The sequence below is a fragment of the Colobus angolensis genome, unplaced genomic scaffold (genome assembly GCF_000951035.1).
Source record: "Colobus angolensis palliatus isolate OR3802 unplaced genomic scaffold, Cang.pa_1.0 Scaffold80, whole genome shotgun sequence".
NCBI classification, from domain to species: domain Eukaryota; kingdom Metazoa; phylum Chordata; class Mammalia; order Primates; family Cercopithecidae; genus Colobus; species Colobus angolensis.
The window spans coordinates 2,055,104-2,070,237 of record NW_012121821.1 but is presented as its reverse complement, the minus strand read 5'-3'; the positions used below and the strand labels follow the sequence as shown (position 1 = coordinate 2,070,237).

Genomic DNA, 15,134 nt, shown 5'->3' with positions numbered 1-15,134 from the left:
GAGGGAGGGAGGAAAAGAAAAGGGAGGTAGAGAGGAAGGGAGAGGAAAGGAAAGAAAGGCAGCCTGGGTTTGTATGCCCAGGTTTGTATGAGCCCAGGCTCATGTCTGTAATGTCAGCACTTCAGGAAGCCTAGGTGGGCGGCCTTCTGAACTTTCAGAAGTTCAGTTTCTCAGTCATGTAAGCCACATTTCAAGTGCTCAGCAACTACACATGTCCAGTGGTTACCCTATTGGGCAGTGCAAATATGGAACACTTCTGACATCAGAGAAAGTTCTACAGGACAGTGTTGCTCTAGAGTCATTGTGTCCAGTGAGTGACCTTGGGCAAATTACTGTGTGCCTCGGTTTCCTCATCTGCAAATGGAGACAATAAAACAACTTATTTCACAGGATTCTATGAGGATTGAATGTGTTAGTATTTGTAAAGAGCTTAGAAACAGTGCACAGCACATGGTAAGCCCTATAAAGCATATGTTAAACAAATAAAAACACATTTTACGTATCTGAAATATGGCAGTCAAGTCCAAATAACATCCAACACGAATAAAAGGAGGTGGGGTGGGGAAGCAATTCCTATTGTTTCCCACCAGCTGAGGTTCTCTTCCCACCTCTTCCCTCGACCTCTCCTCATGTTTGTTTTGTTCAGCTGGAAAGACCACCAAGCAGGAGCTCTTCTCTATTGCACAGTGAGTGCTTGATAAATATTTATACTAGAAATAATAATGATGTATATGGAAAAGAATCGTTCCATCATCTTGGAATTGTAGCCACTGCCAAGAAGTAGATGACTTCAAGCAACTCGGCTGTGCTCCATGGCAGATTAGGAGAGGAAGTGAAAAACTCAACTTGTTTGGGGATTTATGATGAGAAATAGTTCTAGTAACCAAAGTCTCTTGGATCCAACCCAGGCTGGTAATCCCACTTGGATACATATTTGGGTGTTTTATCATAAATACAAAAGAAAAAAAGTCTCTTTGCCTGAGATACTCTAAGTGTGTGTTGTTGAATGGAATTCTTCCTCACCTCCCACCCATGGGAATGATGGACAGATTGTGAGGAGAGAAACTGATGTCATTAGGGTACATGTCCAAACTACAGACATAAACTTCTTCCTGCCTAGCCACTTTCTGTATCTGTGCAGACTATAAAATGCACCAATAACAGGCATAGCCCTCTTTATCAAACAACAACTTGCTTTCTTTCATGCCATTTCCTATGCCAAATTTGGCTTCTTTTCCATCACTGCCTACTTTTCAAATTCTCTTCATCCTTCTAGGTCGTTGTAAAATATCCTTCCCTCTAGGAGGGTTTCTCTGCTCAACCCCAACTGGGCATACTCACATTCTCTTTTGAAATCCTTGTGCCATTAACAAATTGCCACCATATATAATAGCCGCGTGCTTGCATGTTTATTTCTCCTATTGATCTAATGTCTTTTTGCATCCTCTGTCTCTAGCACTGTATTTTTAACTTAGCAACAGTTGCTCAAAGTCCCAAATGACTAGCTGCCTACTCCAACATCCCTTTCTTTCTTTTTATTTAGAAACCGAGCCCTGATTTGTAGCTGGACCTCTCTGCAGATTTTTAAAATTTTGTGTAAATTTAATAGGTAAAAAATTGTTAGACTCCTTCACAGGTAGATGTGACAATTTGTCTAAGTTCCAGACCAATAAGATAAAAGCAGAAATATAATATGAAACTTCCTGTAAGTCTGCATTTAAGGGAGGAGGCATGCCAGTATTTCCTCCTTCCTTATTCTCTGCTGTTTAGAATGCAGATGTAGTGGCTGGAGTTCTGGCAATTATGTCAGACCAAGAGATAGGAGTCAGATGCTGAGATGGGAGTCTTAGCAAAGCCAGAAGCCTTAGTCCACAAAGTCTCTGTGGAGTCACCATTCCAGCTCCAGACCGCCTACTTCTAGGCGTATTTTCCATACATGAGAAACATATTCTGCTTTCTTGTCTAAACCACATTTGTTGTTGTTTTTCATGTTGTGTACAACTGAATTTAATCCTAAGCATGCATTCAACAATTATTTGTATTAATTTACATAATTATATGATTATATTCACTTTCTGCTTCATAACTTTTATTTAGATTTTAAAATCTACTTTGAATTAATACATTTCATTTTCTACATGTTTTAGGCTCACAGTAAAATTGAGCAGAAGTACAGTTTCCACATAACCATCCCCCAACACACACCCAGCCCTTTCCACCACCAATATGTCACACTATGTTTTGTTACAACTGATGAAGTAATATTGATGCCTCATTTTCAACCAAAGTCCATAGTTTACATTACAGTGTGCTCTTTGTGACCAAAGCTCACAGTTTACATATGGTTCACTCTTTGTGTTGTATAGTCTGTGGGCTTTGACAGATCTATAATGACATGTAGCTACCCTTACAGTGTCATTCAATATAGTTTCATTGGCTTAAAAATCCTGTGTTCTATCTATTAATCCCTCCTTCCATCTTCCCAAAACCCTGGCAAACACTGATCTTTTTACTGTCTGCATAATTTTACCTCTTTCAGAATGTCTTATAATTGGAATCACACAGTCTATAGCCTTTTCAAATTAGCTTCTTGCACTTAGTAATATGCCTTTATGCTTCCTCCATGTCTTTTTTGTGGCTTAATAGCTCTTTTTCTTTTTCAAGTGCTCAATACTATTCCACTGTATGAATATACTACAGTTTATTTATCCATTCACCTATTGAAGGACACCCTGGTGTCTTCTAAGTTTTGGCAATGATGAATAAAGCTGCTATAAACTTTTGTGCACAGGTTTTCGTGTGGACCTAAGTTTTCAACTCATTTGGGAAAATATCAAGAATGATTGCAGAATGGTATGATAAAAGTGTGTTTAGTTTTGCAAGAAACTGCCAAACTGTTTTCCAAAGTGGCCGAACCATTTTACGTTTTCACCAGCAACGAAGGAGGGTTCCTGTTGCTCTACCATTTGGTACTATCCGTGTTTTGGATATTAACCATCCTAATAGGTATGTAGCCGTATCTCCTTGTTGTTTTAATTTGCAATTCCCTAATGATGAATACTGCAGAGCATCTTTTTACAATCAATTCAAATAATCATTCCTTCTTACAATGTTGTGAGGCAAGGTTGGCATTCTTACCACTTCTACTTGGAAGTAGAGGACTAAGAGACTCAGAAAGTTTCCTGATTTGTTTACAATCTTTATAGGTAGGGAATGATAAATCACAGACTTCTCAGCTAATGGAGGCTTCATTGTTGAACTACCAAGGGTTGCTCCCTCTGTTTGATGGGGACAAGAAATTTTCCCAACATTCTGAGTGGTGACTATGTTTGGCCATTCCTGTGTCATACAGAAAAAAAAGCGGCATTTGGTAAATTACCACCTGAACTGAAAGTCACCAAGCAGTACACACCGATTGCCAGAAGCACATCAGTCTGGGCAGAACCACCACTCTGGCTCATTTTCAGGCAAACCTCCTTTCCCTGATCTGAGAAACGAAAGCAAAAAAGCCTCCAGACAAAAACCAAAATACACAACACAGATCACACCAAGTCCCTCCCACAAGAAATACCGTTTAGAGCAGACCCTCACAGCATTGCAAACAGCATTTTTCTGGCAGACTTGTTTTCCTCTTACGCATTTCAGCTATGAATGCTAAATTATTGTCCTCCAGAACAACAGAATTTCCTAAACATTATTTTCAGTACTAAAATCTGAATTCCTTGGTTACTCATCAGCTCTAATTCTGGGCTTTGAGCTCAGGATGGTTGGATTGAAGGGCACAGCAAACCACCATGGCACACGCGTAGCTGTATAAGAAACTTGCACATTCTGCACATGTATCCCAGAACTTAAAGTATAATAATTTTTTTTAAAAAATCCAACAGATGTAAAAGAAAAAAGTATCTTCAAATTAGCTAAGTTATAAAATATTACACACATCGTAATTCCCTGCTCATGTATAATGAAAACTCTTCAAGAAGGGAAATGAGGATGGAAACTTTTGAAATAAAGAAATTTTAAAAATGAATGTGTTTCCATAGAGCAGAATTTTTTCTAGACTTTTGAGTTGTACCATTTCCAGTCACTCGATAGGATTGAATCTGCAGTTTAGGATATACAGACTAGAAGATATGCCAGTCTGGGAAGGTACTTAGTTATCAGAGGATGTGAAATTTAGGCAGTGGTGGTGGGGGAGGGGAGATGGTTAGATTCCTTTGGAGCTTAACAAAATTTCTGCTTATTCAATAAAGCATTTTTCAATAAAGTCCTAACATTCCAAACATACATTTTTGGCACTGCTCTAAGATTATCAGCCAGCTTTCTTTTTATTGCTTTACCATATTGAAGAATTAAGTAACATCAGAATTGGCAAAATGAAAATGTGAAGGAGGTTTTCCAAAGCCAAAGTAAAACACAAAGAAAAGGGTAAGACTGTGGGAAATGAGAACAAGAGGGAAAGAAACCTTGTGTGGAATTTGGAGCACAATCCACAAAGGTTGAATTGCAACCTTCAGGATTGCCGCCTCCTTAGTAATGATGAACATGTTCATGGCCTTAGGTTCTGCCAACATTAGCCAATGAATTCTCAGACAACCATCAGGGAAGTCCTGATTCACTATTTTTTCCAAGAGAAATATGCCAGTCTACATCAGGGAATATCAGTGATTCTATATGACCAGAAGTCACAGGCCGTGTGTTTCTCTATTGGAACACATAGTCACATTTTCACTAGGTGTATTTAACAGTTAGAAGGCTTTGGGCTGTAACAGAATATCCATCTAAAGGTGACTTCAACAAATCAATAGGCTCATGGTCCCAGGGTTGTTGTAGTGGCTCAGTGATGTCATTACAAACTCAAGATTTTTCTCCCCTTCCATCTTGTCAATGCTACCATGGTGCCTTTGATCTTCAAGTTTGTCATCTCATGATCACAAAATAATTGCCACAGTATGAAATATCACACTTTCCGCACTGTGTCAAAGAGAGAGAAGGGATAGCCAGAAAAACAAACAAGCAAGCAAGGAAACAAACAAACAAACAGAAAACACAACTCTCCTCCCACATTTCTCTCCTTTTATCCTAAAAGTAAAATATTTCCTAGCATCCTCCAAGCCAGAAATGGCCAGAACTGAGTCACATAGCCAATTCTAGGTGCAAGATAAAGCTGGAAAACTAGATGCCTATTTAGAATTTTAAGTTTTATAGGCCGGGTGCAGTGGTTCATGCCTGTAATTCCAGCACTTTGGGAGGCTGAGGCGGGAGAATCATTTGAGGTCAGGAGTTCAAGACCAGCCTGGCCAACATGGTGAAACCCGTGTCTACTAAAAATACAAAAATTATCTGGGCATGAGGGGCACACACCTGTAATCGCAGCTACTTGGGAGGCTGAGGTGGGAGAATCACTTGAAGCTGGGAGGCAGAGGTTGCAGTGAGCTGAGATTGTGCTACTCTAGCCTGGGCAACAGATCAAGAATTCATCTCAAAAAAAGAAAAGTTATATCATGAGAAGTGGGCTATGCTAGGGAGGAAGGGATAAGAGAATGGAGCAGTCAATGTTGTATAGACTACCACTGCCACAAGTTCAGAAAGATTGCTGAGTACCAACAGGAAAAATCCTTCCTGAAGCAAATGATATTTAGTGTTCATATTGGAATTTAGGACTGTCCCCCAACCGAAGAATTCATAGTTGAAGAAAGGGTCAGCTAAAATCCTATAATGAAAAAAGTCCACGATCTCTGATCTGATTGCTTTTGTAATCTTAATGCAGGAAATCATAGCACTGGTTATACAATGAAAAACTAACTTTTTGTTCCATGGGGCTGGTATTGCTATTCCTCTTGTTGCCTGTCTCCCATAGTTCTGTTTCTTAATTCTTCTAGTCCCAGATGGGATTCACTCTATAAAACTTAGCTCTCGTTGATTCCCTGGGGCCCGAATGCTTTTCACTGAACCATTTGAGTTGAATATTTTTATGAAATTTCCCATGGAGAGATGGCTGTTGAGAACCCACCCAGCCCAATAAAATCTGCCATCCCCTCTTCCAGGGCCTTCAATCATCACCAAGCTCAGAATACTGCAGCTCAGAAACACATTTTATTTGTATGTTTAAGGTAAAAAGAATATTTTGAAATAGCCAGGACTTCAAGACTGGATTCATCCTTGCTCAAGAGTCTCAACTAATTAAGATGATCTTACCTTACTTGTTCTATTCTTTTTATTTGCTTGAACAATGTGTTTGTTGAGAATTTTAAATGCTAGGACTGCAAATATTCTTAGCTCTCATAAAATGATCTTCTCTTAATAAAAGAACAGAGGGATCACCCACAAAACAAAATACTTAGTCTAGGTTCAACTTGAAGAATTGAAAATATTTGTGTTATCTTGGTTTTCAATAGGAGTTGCCCTGTGGAATCAAATCGCTATTTGTCAGGGCTAATATCCCCACCTCCTGTTTAGCCAGAATCAGATGTACCAGAGAAAAGGAAAAGGAAAATAAAGAGGGAAAATCAAGCCTATTGCACCTGGCCCATTGTGTAATATCCCACGCTGGATTGCGAGGTGGGAATTCCTTTTTGCCCCTCCTTCCACATGTGATCAATTTACATCCTGGAACATGAGACTTCATTTCCTTGTATCTTTTTTGTTCTAGCTCACATAGCTTTAAATTTTAGTCACGCTCATAAAATTATCTAATCCTTCCTCAAATCCAACTCTACCCTGCCTCAGCAGCTCCCTGTGGTAGTAAATGTCACCCACTATGCTGGTGGGTTGAATAGAAATGGGTTGATTTGCACCTCTCTTTCTTCTATTTATATTTTCTACCTTCCAGGTGCAATGAACGTGTCCTGCTCTTATTTAGGATAAGTTCAAAAATAAATGCAACTGAAAAAAAAAAGCTCCTGGGGCCGGACACAGTGGCTCACACACGCCTGTAATCATAGCACTTTGGGAGGCCAAGGTGGGCAGATCATGAGGTCAAGAGATCGAGACCATCATGGCCAACATGGTGAAACCCCGTCTCTACTAAAAATACAAAAAATTAGCTGACTATGGTGGCACGTGCTTGTAATCCCAGCTACTCGGGAGGCTGAGGCGGGAGGATGGTGTGAACTCGGGAAGCAGAGGTTGCAGTGAGCCAAGATCATGCCACCGCACTCCAGCCTGGACGACAGGGCAGAGACTCTGTCTCAAAAAAAAAAAAAAAAAAATCTCCTGGAAGTCCCATTTGATCTTGGTTACATGAGCTTATTAGAGAATTTTGTTGTTCCCAACATTAGCTGAGAAACGTACTCTAAGAAGTGAATAAACTAAAGTGTAACCAGGGTGCAATGGAGAACGAGAGCTGTTATCTAGAAAACCTTTCTCCGTCATGTTTCAGCATACTCTGCTCCTGACAATGGCTCCATCATCAAAGGGTTCTGTGGTCAGATGTATGGGATATGCTGTGTAGGCTCCCTATGAGCCTCCAAATTTTAAGTTAAAGGCTGTGAGAACTTGGCATTAAGTAGAAAACTCCTGGTCACATTTGTTTAACCCAGTGTTTCCCAAACTCATTTGGCCTTGGAACTCTATTTCTTGGGACATTTATTAGCTGCTGGTGAAACCAATGTTCAAAAAAATACTCCCTAGACAATTTAGGCAAAACATCTTTTCTATAAATAATTTAGTCATTAGTCACTCTTATAGTATTTATGCCTAAAGGCAAAGAGTATAGTATTTGGAGTCAGAAAATCTTGGTTCTAGCTTTGGTCAAAGAATGTAACAACTCTAAGGCCAGTTTCTTAAATTGTGACACAAAGATAGACTCTTCAAGGTTTCTTAGAGAACTGAATAAGGTAGGGAAGCAAATGGTTTGGGAGAACAGTAAAATATTAGGCAAATTAAAAAAATTATATTCTGTTGTTTGACACTTAAAATATGTTATTTTAAATTCTTTTACCATTTGTATAATTTTCTGTTGTTAGTTGGGATAGGGTTACTACAAGAATAAATAGCCCTCAAATCTCAATGCCTTTATGTAATAAGAGTCTTATCTTTCTCACTGACCCTGTTCGTTTCAGATATTTCTCTTCAGATAATTCTCTTGAGTGGTTCCTCTGTAAACAGAAACTCAGGGACCCAGGTTCTTTCCATCTTGTGGCTCTACCATATTGTGGCTTCAAGTTCAACCTGGCACTATCCAGCCAGCAGACAGCAGGCGAAGCAAGAATTGATAGAGGAATATGTAAAATGATTTGGGGCCTGGAAGTGGTGCACACATCTGCTTCCATTTTGCTTGTCAGAACCATTCATGTAACCCTTCCTCAGTGCAAGAGGCCTTGGTATTCCTATGTTCCAGGAGGAAATGAAATAGCTGCATAAACACAAAGCATTGCCTCAGGCACAGGGCCTAATTCCCAACCAGTCTATAAGCCCCTCCATTCCTAACATGAGAAACTTAGCTCCCAATTAATGTTAATAATGAAACAAGTTAAGCAAGTTTTTCTTCTTGCATTGTTTACAATGACCTCAATCAGTTAACTTTTGGGAGAAAGAGCTTCCAAGCCACTATGCACAATTACAGAGAAAATATAGGGAAGATACTCTCGTGGAAATGCAGTCTGATGAGGGAGAGAGAACCCACATAAATATATCTAAACACCAACTACAGTCTCTGCCAAATATTTGAAACCAACTGCAGCTGTGCAGAGGAAACATAAATCTGTAGAGAGTGAAAAAGGAAATAAAGGAAATGGATAAGCTGGAGGTCTGAATTAATTGGAGCCAGAAGGAGATCATCTGAGAAGGCTAAACTTTATCCAGTATTTTTCAACAGCATGTAATTTTCCTAATTATAAAAGGTACAAAATTTAGGATGCACAGAAAAATACAAAACATTTTTAAAATCTTCATAATCCTAGTACCCATCTATACTCCATATACCTTTCTTCTGTTGAGATAATTATAATCCACTTTTTGATGTAGGTTCTTCAAATCTCTTTTCTATGCATATACATTTCCTCCCAAATATGCTACTCTGCAGGTTTTATTTGTTTTTTTAATACTCACTAATACAATCTTGATATTTCCCAACATTCAGAGCATGACTTTTAATTGGTGGCATAGTCAATCCTGGTTGGGCATAAATTGTTTCTAACTTTTTACTTTTATGAAAATGGTATATAAACATCTCTTCACAACCATCTTTGTACATACCTCTGATTATTCTGTGCTCCAAAAGTATTGTAATCATGGGGACTAACATTTGTTGAATTTTATAATGTGTTTACTCTGAACTAAGTTCTTTATATGCAATATCTTATTTAGTTCTCAGAACAACTGTTATACCAGTACCATTAATATTGTATTCATATTCTAGGTGAGGAAACAGTGATTTAGGGAGGTTACATAGCTTGCCCAACATGATACAGCTAGTAAATGGAATAACTGGGATTTGAACCAGAACCGACTGACTTCAGAATCCAAGTTCCATCCACTGTAGAATACTCCACCGCAGGAGTCCACTTAAATTCTCACTAGCAGATTAACCTCCAGGGAAAGTTGACAGAGTAATGGATATGGCTCAAGATGGGGCATGTATAATCAGGAAGAATGGTTTATGTGATACTTAGAGAAGAGAGTGGGTAGAGTTTTATGAGGGATATTAACTTTTGCCAGGTTGAAGTTAAAAAATATGAGCTAGTATGTCTAGAGTGGTAAAATCATTTCAAATGAGGGTCTCCAAGCCAAAGTTCAGGAGTGTTTAAAAATTACTTAAAGAGACAATGGGAGTGCCTGTCCAGTTGTATAAAAGGGAGTGATGTCAAAACAACGCTTGAAGAAGATGTACTTTCTTTCATTCTTTGATTTAGGAAACTGGCCTTTACTTTGTGGAACGAGATAAGATCCAAGTTTCAGAGGCCTTTGGGGAGACCTTTTGTCATAATTTTCCTCCAGTCTGACATGTTCTCTGTGGGAATGCAACTCTCTTTACAGTAGCTGTAGAATTTGAAGAGAGCCTGAAGGGCATGACCTTGGACGGCTCTTCCATTTCCAGTCTCCATGCGCAGCCACTTCCCCAAGTGCATTCCAGATCCCAGATGGAGTCAGGGGATGAGCGATTGCTGACAAGAGATAAGAATGTTGACCAGAGAATGTTAGGGCAGAGTATAGCATGGCTGTTATGAGCACAAGTTCTATCCCCACACTACCTGGGTTCACATGGTGGCGCCAACACTTAGTAGCCATGTGACTTCGGACAAATTACATATCCTTTCTGTGTCTTAGTTTCCTCATCTACACAATGGGATAATAATAATAATACTAATACCTAATTTATAGAGTCATTGTGAAGATTAAGTGAGTTATAATGAGTCATAAATGCTAGCTATTATTATCTCTGCAAGGTAAAGGGTAATTGCCAGATAATTTTTGCAGTGAGTTCTATATCCCAGCTCTCGAAACACTGTAGGTCTTCCATAGTTGTGTATGGATTCAAACTGAGAGTCCAATTCTTAAATCAGGTAACTCATGTCCCTAAGTAACAACCTATGTTTATTACATATCCTAAACATAAGTTCACAGAGTACCTGCTAAAACTTTCCTTTTCTCTTCTGAACTTTCTAGAGGTCATCACTACCACTTTGTGAACAACACAAAGAAGTCTCAGACCAATATCTCTTCCTATCTCCTTTCTTGTGTGTGCCTCAGTTTCTTCATTTCCTCATTGTTCACTGCTAAGGTAATTTCTGCATGCACATACATGCACACAATTTTAACTTCTTTTCTCTTTTCCTTTTTTCCCATTTCTTGTCTTCTTTTCCTGATAGTGGTGGAAGTTGAACATGGGCCAAGGCTTTTCTCTCTGTTTCCCCCTTTAGTCACAAGGAAGCAGATGAAATTAAGTATCTATTTTTAGAGTTTCCAAAGTACCTCAAAACCTTCTACAGAAATGACATAAAAGTCTGCTATCTCAAGTATCTATACTTGAGTATCTATACAAAAATACTGCTATCTCAAGTATCTATAATTGAAACTGGTTTTCCTGATGTCAGCATCTAAAACAGCCTCTAAATCAATCAGTTACTTTTGAGCCAGTTAACTAATAATAACAAAATTAAAATAATAATTTTGAAGTCCACAATAGGCTGCGACACTATGGGTTAAATAGCACTTAAAGGGAGGCCTGGGAACTAACTCCTATGGGTAGCATTGTTTTTATGGGAAAATACTCTCCAAATTCCAGACAACTCATTTATCCACTAACTTTTGGAATATGACCCTTTAGTAAGTTGGAGACTGACTAAAAATACCAAATATTTTGGTGAATTTTTTATCAATGCATCAAAAATACATTCTTATGTTTTGTCTTAATAGATTGAAGCAAATTCTAGACTACTTTTCCATAAGAATTGCTTTCCTGACCTCAGAAGCATAATTGAAAGAGGGCTTGTGGATTTTCTGCAAAGAAAGGGCCTGGCTATTTTAATTAGCTTAATGTATGTAAGATCAATTATTTTGAGACAGTAGACAAACAAAATCATTCATAAGGTTGGCAGGTTTGTGCAAATGATTTCACAAGGGTAAATCATTTTCAGGTTACATAGGACAGATGTGTGCAGTGTATGTGAGAATGTTTGAAAAATATTTTGGACTCTTTTCAAAGGCCTACACTACATGTGGAATTAACTGGAATTGGTTTGTTTAATTATTTCTTTCTTACCCACACAATAATGATGGGTTCCTACTTACAGGGTGATGTGACATTTACATGCCTGCAAGTTTCCTTTCCTTTTGACCATTTTTAAAAAGATGCAGTATTTTTCCTTCAACATTAGAAGCTGGGTCCCCTGTAAGGCCTTATACAAGAGACTGAGAGTTGAGGAAATACGTTTATGGTGGATGGGCTGTTTGAAACTCATTTTAGCTAAAACAGAAAAACTGCAGCTTGTGGAGTCGCAAGGGCCCAGAATTGGCCAGAAGTCGTGAGTTCTGGCTCTAACTCCTCAATTGAGTGGCTTTGAGGAAGTCACTCACCTCAGAGCCTCATTATTTTTATCTGCACAATCACGGGTTTGGCATCTATGACTCGAAATTCCTTTCCAGCACTATGTTTTGTTTCTGTGGTTGGTAACAATGTAAGAATTTTGGGGGATACATTCTTCCAAACTCTTGTCTTTCCACTCACATCATTTCGGTAGAGAGCTGACTGCCAATATCGCAATAACTTTTTTTTTCGATTCACAGCAACTTGAAAATGTGTTTTTAAAAATGGCAAATTTGGTGTCTGTGAATAACAACTGATATTTTCCAAAGTTTCCCTTCCTTCCTTCCTTCCTTCCTTCCTTCCTTCCTTCCTTCCTTCCTTCCTTCCTTCCTTCCTTCCTCCCTCCCTCCCTCCCTCCCTCCTTTCCCTTCCCTCCCTCCCTTCCCTTCCCTCCCTCCTTCCCTTCTTTGAAAGCCTTTTAAGAGGTGAACACAACAGTTTTGGCCTGGGACACAGCTCTGTGGGTCAGGATCTAACAAAGGGAAATCCCCGATGTGCTGGAACCTAACAGCTCCAGGAACCGGCCATTTATGAAAGCTGAAGTACTGCTGGAGTGAGCAAAGAAGCCACTTGTGATTCCAGCCAATTGTCCCCAGTCCAGACCATTCAGAGGAAAGAGCCCTGCCTGTCTTCCGCATCCAGTTGCCAAAACCCAGGAGGTGCAACACCTGCTTAGGAAACCCATAGTGCATGGGGAAATGGCCGCTAAGGGGGCCACGCTTTCGCTTTTGCATTGGCAAAACTGTTGCTTTCTTACCTTTTAATACCCTTTCTCTGGATTCTGAGAATCTGACTATTTAAAGATTGCTTTCATGCATTTAGTTTCTGCCCCACCCCACCATGGCCACTTTAGGTTTCTTAACTTTTAAAACTTATGATAAATGAGGGTGGGACTGGGTGGGGAATGGGGTAGATGGGAGGGCTGGGAGGATTGGGAGAGATGGAGTGGGGGATGGAAGATAAGGGTAGGGTGGAGTAGGAAGGGAAGGGTGGAGACGAAGGAATGAAAAAATGAATAACCCAGTGAAGCAAGTGAATGGAGCAGCAGCCAAATAAGCAAACAAAACAAGTATTTATTGACAGTCTATCACTTGCTAGGTGTTGTGATAGGCAGCAGGCAGCCATGCAGCCAGGTCCTTGCCTTGTGAAATTTACAGTCCAAGGAGGGCGGATATTAAACAAATAATTAAACAAATACTTTAACAGTTACAACTGTGACACAATTGCCATGAAGAAATATAAGGGGCCCTCGACCTAGTCCAGGAGGTGAGGAGGACGATGTTCAAGCTGGATTATTTCCATGCTATTTTCCAAATTGAAATCTCAAAGTAAATTATATTGCAATATGATGTATGTTTTTTCCAAGTGAAACCCAAGCACACATCCTGCTCTGCCCCACCCTCCACCCCCACACGGGAAGCTCCCTCCCTCGTCTCGGGATCAGCCTGGGTGTTCTGTGGTTCTGACGCCATCCTGAGAGCTCTACTGCCAGGCTCCTTCCCCTGCCTCCCAAGTTCGATGTGGAGCGCCACCTAGAGTTTGGCTGACACATTCCCTTAACCGTGGGGTACAAGGATACTTTGAAATCTAGGATATTTGCTAAGTTTTGAAAATTGAATAAATAAATAATCCATGGGAAAAAAATGAATAACGAGTGAATGAGCAAAGCAGCAGGCAAATATACAAACAGGACAGACACTTTCATTCACTGTCATTGGCATCCAGCGTGCATTCAAAAGATTCCAAGTTTTCTAAAAAGAATGGCTTTCTCTAGGCGCTTTCCAAGATTTGTTTTGCAAAGCTGCCAAGGAGAATACTAGACAATGAATCGGAAGTAGCAAGTCTCACGGTGATATCCAAAGTGTTTTTCATCCAAACCTCAGAGCAGGAAGGTTCCAGGAAGATGCCTAAGTCAAATTAAGATGTTAAGTCAAATTTACCTCGTTCTAATAACTACCCAATAATTTATTGAACAGTCTATATTACTGAAATACCTATGGCATTAAGATAGAACCAACTGTTGTGATTTATGGAGTAGGCTAACATTGCAGCTGTTAAGGAAATGAAAAAATGTATGGGATCCGTCATTTTTAAATCACCTTAAAATAAGATATCCAGCTCTGTTACCACATTCCAATTAGTCTTACAAGAAAAGCCAAGCACAGTTACATTTCAAAAATGTTACCGCATATTATAAAGATACAGAAGGAACTTATCTTTCTCTCTTACATTAGACTTATCTTTCGCTACCAAAAACTTGCCCCAGAGAAAAACATATTCAGGTAAAGAAAAGTCATAGCCATCCTCTCCATTCAATAATTTCATGTAACCGACATTTATCGATCATCTCCAGTGGTACTATAGAGATGTTGGGACATCCTGCTTCATGATCGAGTTGGAGTAGATAGCAGATGCCAAAAAAGTGGACATGACAAGACTATGCTATTTCTAAATGCTGTCTAGAAATAAGGAGAAGCACAAGGTGTCAAGAGCACTGCTGAGAGGCTCCTGACCAGTTTGGAGCAGTCGGAGAAGGCTTCTCCTGGATTACAGTGCTGTGTCTTCAAGTATCAACTTCCCAGAAGGCTAAGTTAAACAAAAGAAACTTACAAACCCCAAAGGGTGAAGACATCACTTCTACTGAAAACTTTTCCATCTGAGATATAGTTATCTGGGCCAAAAGACAGGAACATAATGAAAATGAATACTTCTGTAATATAAGATCCAGGAGTATTGAAACCATTTTGATCTTGCCTGCCCTGTAGCGCTATCACTTTCCATATTGTCCAGCATAAAATAGGTATTCAATAAAGATTTGTTGAAAGCTGGACAAATGCTGAACAGAAACCCCAATATGCATAGTAAAAAAACAAATCAGTAGATGTATATTTCAGTCATCTGTAGTTTAGTGACAGATGGTTTACCCACATGTTTTCTGAAAAGTCTTCAATGGTTATTTTATACTCCACCAAATTTCAGTGTGTCTGCCTGTTTTTAAGTTGCTTACCTCAATCCAATTCCTTTCTGTGCCTCCAAATGTGTTTCCTCCTGCTCTTCAACGTGATCTGCCTTTGCCATTCATGTTGGTTTGTTTATGATCCCACCA

The 15,134-nt window shown here is 39.4% G+C and overlaps 1 long non-coding RNA gene across 1 annotated transcript in view; it reads left to right on the top strand.

The window, feature by feature from the left end:
- Window positions 1-15,134, top strand: part of LOC105502632 — a 133,697-nt gene that overhangs the window by 25,878 nt on the left and 92,685 nt on the right. The window contains exon 2 of the long non-coding RNA XR_001000367.1: window positions 2,908-3,006. This is a non-coding gene — a long non-coding RNA (uncharacterized LOC105502632). The remainder of the gene's footprint in view (window positions 1-2,907; window positions 3,007-15,134) is intronic.